Below are 9,081 nucleotides of genomic sequence, written 5' to 3'. Positions count from 1 at the left end.
TGCTGAACTTAAAGGTATTACACCAGGACTTCTCTGCCCAGCCCAGATTTGACTCACCTGGAAAGCTTTTAACAGTAACTCCCCATGGAGGCCTGACCCCAGACAATTTTATCAGAGTATCAGAGAATGTGGTGGAGGCATCACTATTTTGTAAAAGCCCCTCAAGTGATTCTAATGCACAGCTGGGGGGTAATGACAGCCATAGGGAGTGAAAGAAGAAGGGGTATAAAGGATATTGGAAAATAGGCCTCAAAAAACTATTATGGTGTCTGTCCTTTTTTTCCATTTTGCTTCTATAAGTTTGTCATGGGAATTTGTCTTTGTCGGAGTAGTCTGGATGGATCGGAATGTGGACAGATGATTCTGCCCCCTGCCCTGGGGAGAACAGGCAGTGCCAACAGATGTGGGCATGGCCAGGGTCAGTGGGAACCCATGGGAATCAGAAAAGTCCAGGAAACGAGACTATTTTAGACCACTGAGAAGTTGATGTTGCAACCTCTCCCCCCTGCCAGATTGTTGGAATTCAGTTTACTCTGTCTTGAGCCTGCCCATCCGAAGAGCCAAGAAGTACACCAATTATATTCCGGCTACCGGTTCAGGAGTTCCTGGCTAACTCTCCACACCCCTCTTGCCCCCACATCCTCGCTCTAAAAGGCAGCCTGGCTCAAGGACACTGAGGAGCATGCCAGCAGCTGGAAGGCTGTGGGCGTCCTCAGCTAGTCTGGTCCGGAGATGTTCTCTCTGGCACACTGCTTTTTCTCTGCTCTCCCCTCCCTGTACTGACCGGCCCAAAACGGACCAGCAACCGAGGCGCACTTCCCAGCAGCCGCCGGTAGGGGCGCCAGCGCAGCCTGGGCCTGTCCTCCCCCGTCCACGCGGCGACCCGCCCGCGGACTGCCGCCCCGTAGGCCATGGAGCGCTATCGCCAAAGTCACTGCTCACCACTTACCACCCTTACGGGTGAAGCTTACGGTACCCGCGCCCCCTGGGAAGGCACACGGGCTTGCATTCAAGGTGAGATGTACAGGACCAAAACGAAAACTTGTACTGAGCACAGGACCTGCTTAGCTTGGATGAGAACAGAAGGTGGGGGCGAGGAAGGAGAGGGAAAGGGAACTAACAGGGAAATGCGTCCGCACGTAGTGTCTAAGGAGTGGGGGGGGGGGGGGGGAATGCCAGGGAACAGGGAACAGCGAAAGGGTGTGGAAAGACGAGGCCCAGCGCTGACGACAGGCTTCCCCAACTCCACAGGCTTGCCAAGGCCCAGCCCTGGATCCCAGGGAGGTCACGGCCCAGGGTTGACCTCTGAAGCCACCTCCTGTCTCCCCCTGGCTCCTCTGTCTCTGTGCAGAACCGTGGTGTGCCAGGCTCTGGCCAACCTGTGGCCTCTCCACCCTGAAAGAGTCCCCTTGAAAAGCCAAGGGGGAAGAAACCAGCCCCCAGCAGCGAACTCCATATATACCAAGAGGTAACTTGAAACCCCAGAACTGGGCCAGGGGAGGAAGGGAAGGGTAGAGGGGATGAGGTTTTTCCACTTCCATTCTCAACTGTCAGGCGGGTGATTAATGACCAACAGGTTTGGAATCGCCTTTATTGCCAGATCAGTATTGTTGCCGGTGACAGCTAATGAGGTCGGACAGGCTTCTCCACACTGAGCTTTATGGGGCCGGCTCCCTCCCCTGCAGAGCTCACAAGCCCTGCCAGCTTTTGTGTGCAGGAATGTTCCAGCCTCCCCCCTCCAACTTCTTCCTCCATCACTACCTCCCCCCAGTGCCCTGAGCCACCCATCTCACCCAGAACCTGCCCCGTCCACAAAGGAAGCTGAGTAACAGGGGTTTCGATCTCCAGCCCTGCTCACAGAGACCCATCTGTTACACCCACACCCCAGTGCACCTCCTCCCCACCCCTATGGGAGCCTGAGCTGTGGGACTGGGGAAGTTCGTGAAAAAAAAGGAAGGCAGGGGGACAAAAGCAAACATTACAGCCCTCGGGTTTAAGACAAGGGGAAGAGGCTTCTGCCTGCTTGGTCTGGACAGTCTGACCAGCAGCCCTAACAGGTCACTCGGCAGTTAGGTGTAAAGTTCTAGAAGTATTTTATACACTTACCACGTCAGTCCCGAGAATGTTTTGAGGTGGTGAGGATGGAGGGTTGTGGGAATTTAGGAAAAGGGTTTAATAACAGGGGTTTTTAACCAACCTCCTCAAACCCAGATACACACAAAGCCAGAGGTTCCAGGGCAGAAATCAACTTGGTCTGAGGTCTCCGTGTGAGGAAACACGGGCTTTGTTTTCTGCTCTCTTACAAATAATCCTTACCTTTGTGCTAGTTCACATCTTGATACGGTTAAGCATGTGTTTGCCTGGGGTTTAATATTTGAAGGAGTTGGAGCAATGTAATAAGCAAACAGCTTAAAAAGCCCAGGAAGACCCCCTCAGCTTAAAACTCTATTACTTTTCAATGTGATATAAATGTATTTTGCTTCTGCTCACAGCAATTTCCTAGTTTACTCTTATTAAACCAGGAGACGGCTTAGCAGAGTTCTTGATTTATGAAACACATACTAGATTCATTAAAACCTTAAAAGATTTAATACATTTTATCAGGACATTAAATCTGTGCAGGCTTTTTAAATCAAATACCTGCCATATTTCATCCCCCACACCCTGCACACTTACTTAAGAACACTAAAATGTGGACTGACAAACATTACGGTGTTTCAGGCCTGATTTCTGAGTGGCATTAAAGTCCTCCCCTTTAGGATTTATAGCCCAGCTGCTCCCCAAGGCAGATCTTCCTTCTTTAGAATTCAGTTCAGCAAGTTAGCTGAGATCTACATGTCCTACCCATACACAAATGTTTCGACCTCTCCCGGCCCCGAACCCCCCGGGGATTTATCCTCATAGGTTCTCTAGGACCCTACCAGCAATGCCAGCTCCCCATCCTTGACTCCTGGGCTCTGCTTCCCTTCGTCCACATTCAGGGCCTCTCTGTCCACACTCTGCTCACCAGACTCTCTTGGCCCGCACAGAACCACACCGGGGCAACATCTGTCGTGCCTGGAAAAGCTTGATCTTTCTCGAACCCCGTTTCTAAGTCTCACCATACAATGGTGGCTCTTGGCTAGGAGGAATTTTGTCACGTCCCTGCCACCAACCCAGGGGACATTTGCCAATGTCTAGGGATGTACCTGATTGTCACAACTGGGTAGGAGCGAGAAGGACAGTCATTAGTGGCATCTAGGGTTAGAGGATCCAAGGATAGCACAGGATAGCCTCCCCCCAAAAGAACCCCAAAGAACTCTGCAGCCTAAAGTGTTAACAGCAGGGTTGAGAAACCTGCCATTGGACATTAGCAGGCACAGGTGGCCAATCTCACTCCTAATAACTTTCAGCAGGTAAGACTGTAGCTCATAGGTGCTACTAGCTGTAGCTAGTAGGTGCTTAATAAAAGTGTATGGAATTGAGCTAAACTGCTATCCTGATACACCAACATTTTCCAAATTTACAAGCGTTGGGGGGAGGGGAATACTGGATCAACGAGCACACCAGGAAGTGACTTACCCAGCTCACCCGCACTTCTCTATAAGATGGGGTGAACCTCATACTATCCTCAAGGACTGTTAGGTTCTGATGAGCTCCTGTAACTGAAAGCGCGTTTTTAGGTCCCAAAGGGTCACGTGATGTTTACTACTGTTTTCAACAAGCATGTATTGAGAGCTGCTTATATACTAGGAATTCCGCCAGACCTGCCGGGGTCAGGGTGGGTGACACAAAGAGGAATAAAAAGAATCCCGTGCCCTCTGGGACTCAGACGGACAAAACCAGAATGTTTCAGCATCTTGGAGGGGTGCCCTAGGAGGAGGTGGCACGGATGCTGTGAAAACATGAAGAGGAAGCATTTAGAAGGGGCTTGAGGGATGAGTAAGGGCTCTTCTGGCAAAACACACACAAAAGCCAGGGAATAATATCAACAAAGCTGGAGCTGTAGGTTGGGGAATCATCTCACGGAAGATCGTATATGACTAGCTAAGAGATGGGAAGCTTTTTCTCCATAGGATCAGGTTTTAGGGTTTTTTTTAAATATTTTATTTGAGAGAAAGCGTGCGCGTGTGCGCTCGTGCGTGAAAGCAGGAGTTGGGAGAGGGGCAGAGGGAGAGGGAGAAGCAGACTCCCCGCCCTGAGCAGGGAGCCAGAGCAGGGCTCCATCCAAGGACCCAGGGATCATGACCTGAGCCAAAGGCAGACACTTAACCAACTGAGCCACTCAGCCGCCCCAAAGGCAGATTATTATAATAACCCAAGTGAGAAAAGATAAAGCCCTGAACTAGGACAGTGTTTGGGGAAGAGGGGTGCAGCGTCAAGGAACAATGAGAACTGAATGAATGGGGCAGATTAAGGTAGAGGCTGAGTGGTTGGCTTGCAGTGTTGAATGCACAGTGGGAGGTGACTTTCGAGGGAGAAGTACATCTGAGGGGACCTAGCCCTTCAGTTTGCAACTGGTTAGTCTTCATCCCACATCCAAAGGGCTGGTGGAGTGGGGAGATGATGGAACGCTCTCAGTCCCTGAGGACACAGGAGGGATGAAATGAGGACCCCAGGTGGAAAAAGACTGGCCCAGAATGGAACATGGATTCCCTTAACTTCCAAGATTCACATGCCAAGTATCTAAGGTGCCTCTTTGTCTACTGCAAAAAGGAGTCTATCCATGAGATAGAGAGAGGTACAGATAAATATATGCAGACAAAATGCATACAATCTTTTTTTAACTCCTAATAATTATTATGGATTCAGAGATGTCAAAAGAATGGTCATCCCAGGCAAAAGAAGCCAAGCCATACTTCAAACCACCAGGCCTCTTGGACATTTCCCAAGGCAGCAGGCTGCTTTCTCTCACTCCACAAATGCACTGTGGACCTTGACCTAATCCCTGCCCTGGAGACTTCCTCCCCTTTGCCTTCTATTCTTCCATGAGTAACATAAACGGATTATATTAAAATCATAGGCAACGATGTGTATGTCCATCAACAGATGAATGGGTAAATAAATTGTTGTGTAGCTGGACCATGGAATAAAACATAACAGTAAGGGGTGCCTGGGTGGCTCAGTGGATTGGGCCGCTGCCTTCGGCTCAGGTCATGGTCTCAGTGTCCTGGGATCGAGCCCCGCATCGGGCTCTTTGCTCGGCGGGAGCCTGCTTCCTCCTCTCTCTCTGCCTTGTGATCTTTCTCTCTGTCAAATAAATTTAAAAAAAAAAAAATTAAAAAAAAAAAACATAACAATAAAAAGGAATGAACCGTTAACACTCAACAACACAGACGAATCTCTAAATTATTCTGGGTTTAAAAAAATTATATATATATATATAATTTTTTACAAGAAGCCAGATACACCCTCTCCCCAAAAACAATCCACACTGTATGAATTCCATTTGTATAAAATTGTACAAAATGAAAACTAATCTATAGTGACAAGATCAGTTGTTGCTTGAAAATCGGGGTTGCTGGATCATGGAGTGGGGCAGGAGGGAAAGACTGTAAAGGGGCATAAGGAAATGTGGGGCCATGAGCATATGTTCATTATCTGGATTGTGGTAATGGCTTCACAGGTGTATACATATGTCAAAACTTATTAAGTTGTACACCCTATATGCACTTTATTGTAGGTCAATTATACCTCAATAAAGCTGTAAAAACATATCACAAAATGATCTTTAGGTGACTTCCAACCGATTTCCAACTTCATTTTTTTTTCCATGATTCCTCTTTGATCCCTTTACCACACTCCTTTGAAGAAACATTATTAGCCCCGAGCAAATATCCTTTTGTTCTTAAAAGGCACCAATCCTGGTTTTTCCAACAGAAAATACAAGAAGCGTGTTGGAAATAACCCCCTTCGTCATTATTAAGGATATAGTTCTTTACTTCTCTTCTCCCACATTCACCAAAATCTTACTAGGATCAAATGTCCTGAAAAAAGACCTTTATTCCCTGTTTGAGGCATAAAGAAGAAAAATCAAAAACTTTTCCCAGCAACTTCCAATCTTGTGATATAAATGAAGACCAAGATTTTAAGAGTTGCCTGGCTCCTTTGGGGCTCACCTGGTTATTAATGATTCTGCTCTGTGCAAAAAAAAGGGGGTCTTGGGGTGCCAGGGTGGCTCAGTGGGTTAAGCCTCTGATTTTGGCTCAGGTCATGATCTCGGGATCGAGCCCCGCATCAGGCTCTCTGCTCAGCACGGGGAGCCTGCTTCCCCACCTATCTCTGCCTGCTGCTCTGCCTACTTGTGATCTCTCTCTCTCTCTCTCTGTCAAATAAGTAAAAATAAAAAATTTTAAAAATCTTTTAAAAAATCTTTAAAAAGGCATATTTTTTCACCTTGGACTGGCTCTCTCACCAACAACAAGCTTGGTAAGAGGACTAAATACAAACAGCAATCCAGAGATAGGGAAAGGTGGGTGACTGGGATGGGAGTACTTTTTTTATCCTACTACAACCCACAACTGCAAAATGAACGAGCCCAATTTTAAAGTACTTGTGATTTCGAACCATTGGTCTACATTCCTGAAAGGTTACATATGAGATAAATGCGGTAACTCTTGTGTGTGCGTTTTTAAGTCGAATCATTATTTTCTCATTCACTTACTATAATGGAACAGATCTTCTTGGGATCGCTTGAATTCTGCTTTGCAATTTACGCGCTCTGTGCTCCGGGGCAGTCCCTTGACTTCTCTAAGCTTCAACTTCCTCCTCTAGAAGGGAGTTGAACTCAAAGGGCTGACCTCAAGATTATATAAAATGAGAACGGGGTAGGGCCTGGTACGTGGAAAGCATTCGATAATGTTTTATGAAATTTGTATTGTAAAATATCTGTTGAAGCCGCATTTCAGAGTCCCTCATCTCTCCTTCTGAGAAGCCTTCATTTGGTCATTCCTCAATACCACGTAACTTTCAGCTTATCCTTCTCTCACGTTCTGTCACATTAATATTGCAAATCTACAAACAGACAAGAACCCATTACGGGAATTTGCTATTTAAAACAGCAACAGCTAATGTTACTGAACACTTTAAAATGGGCCAAACATTGTATGTATTTGTTTTCTTGAAGCATTGGTGACATACAATGTTATGTTAGTTTCAGGTACACGACACAGTGATTTGACAATTCTATATGTGGCTCAGTGCTCACTATGAGAAGTGTACCCACCATCTGTCACCATGCAACATTATAACAGTATTATGGACCATGTTCCCTATGCTGTACTTTTCATCTCCATGACTTAATTATTTTATAACTGGAAGTTCATACCTCTTAATCCCTCATCTATTTCTCCTGTCCCCTCCCCACTCACCTCCCTTCTGGAAAGCACCAGTTTGTTCTCTGTATTTAAGAGTCTGGCTTTTTGTTTGTTTGCTCATTTGTTGTTTAGATGCCACATATAAGTGAAATCTTATGGCACTTACCTTTCTCTGTGTGACTTACTTCACTTACCATAATATCCACCAGGTCCATCCATGTTGTCACAAGTGGTGAAACTTCATTGTCTTAAGAGTTTGTCAGAGAGAGAGCACAAGGAGAAGGAGCAGCAAAGGCAGAGGAAGAAGCCGGCTCTCCACTGAGCAAGAAGCCCAGTGAGGGGCTCGATCCCAGGACCATGGAACATGACCTCAGTCAAAGACAGAAGCTTAACCAACTGAGCCACCCAGGCGTCCAGAACCTTCATTCTTTTTTAAAAGGCTGAGTTATGTTCCGTTGCATATATATATATACACACCACATCATCTTTATCCAGTCATCTGTTGGTAGACACTTGGGCTGCTTCCATATCATGGCTTTTGCAAATAATGCTTCAATAAACATAGAGGTGCTGTATCTTTTCAAATTAGTGTTTTCCTTTTCTCTGGGTAAATTCCCAGTAGTGGAATTACTGGATCATAAGGTATTTCTACTTTTAATTTTTTGAGAAAACTGCATACTGCTTTCCACAATGGTCATGCCAATTTGCATTCCTACAAGCAGTGCAAGAGGGTTCCCTTCTCACCGCAACTTGGCCAGCACCTGGTATGTCTTGTCTTTTTGAGGCTAGCCATTTTGACAGGTGTGAGGTGTTATCACAGTGTGTGTGTGTGTGTGTGTGTGTGTGCGCGCGCGCGCGCACCTTCCTTGATCTGCCATTTACTGCTTGCAACAATCCTAGAAGGGTTGTACTATTATTACCCCCATTCTACAGATGAAGAAACTGAGGCCCAGACAGTTAAATCATTTTGCAAGGTCATACAGTTAATAAGAGGCACAGGGAGGAGTGAAAGGGCAGGATTTGAACCCAGGCAGTCTGACAATAGAGTATCTTCACTCAACCACTTAAAAGAAATCCCAGGGTTATCTGCTTGATAATGCTGTGTATTGTCAGAAAAATCACAGGAGCCTTAAGAAAGGAATTTTCAGAAATGCTAGATCATCTACTGAAGTTCCTCCTCAGCCTCTAGGCAACACCACAGTTGAACAACCCAGGCCTGGCAGAAAGCTTCCTGGGAACAGAATCCCACAACTTCTACTCATAGTTCATTCCAAAGTTTAACAGTCAGGAAATTCTTAAATTACAACTAATTCAAACCCTTTATGCTGCAAGCTAAACCCCATTCCTAGAGTTGATAAACCCCAATATTTCCATTTCTCTGACTCATTCACTCGACTACGAAACTTATTAAGCATGCCCAGCTGAATTACATACTGAACCACGGAGACAAAAAAGCTCTTAGGTATCGACAGGATCAATCCGAAGACAGGCCAGCTGGAAGGAGGGGGGATTTGTAGAGACAGAGATGGGCACACAGAGCCCAGGCAGCCCACCTGTAGCCTTAACCATACAACGCTGAACATCCCAACACAGACTCACCCAGAACAAACCCAGGGTGAGTTCCAAGCAGAGATGCCTGGACAACCTACGGCTTTCATTTCCCTGTGTCCTGAATCTGTCCACCACCACCATCTTGCCATCTTCTCTGTGTAAAAGCTTTTCATTTACTGAGCACTGCAATTAAGTGGACTCTTCCTCTGCTGCAAACAAAATAACTTCAGTGGCT

The 9,081-nt window shown here is 46.3% G+C and overlaps 1 long non-coding RNA gene across 1 annotated transcript; it reads left to right on the top strand.

The window, feature by feature from the left end:
• Positions 1-690: 690 nt before the first annotated feature.
• Positions 691-7,880, top strand: LOC309855286. The gene is made up of 3 exons (XR_014306714.1): positions 691-1,014; positions 1,252-1,468; positions 7,505-7,880. It is a non-coding gene; the product is annotated as an uncharacterized lncRNA (long non-coding RNA).
• The last annotated feature ends 1,201 nt before the right edge of the window (positions 7,881-9,081 follow it).

This window comes from Mustela nivalis (genome assembly GCF_964662115.1).
Source record: "Mustela nivalis genome assembly, chromosome: 20".
Taxonomy (NCBI): domain Eukaryota; kingdom Metazoa; phylum Chordata; class Mammalia; order Carnivora; family Mustelidae; genus Mustela; species Mustela nivalis.
The sequence above is the reverse complement of the archived record's forward strand: the minus strand, read 5'-3'. Positions and strand labels throughout refer to the sequence as shown.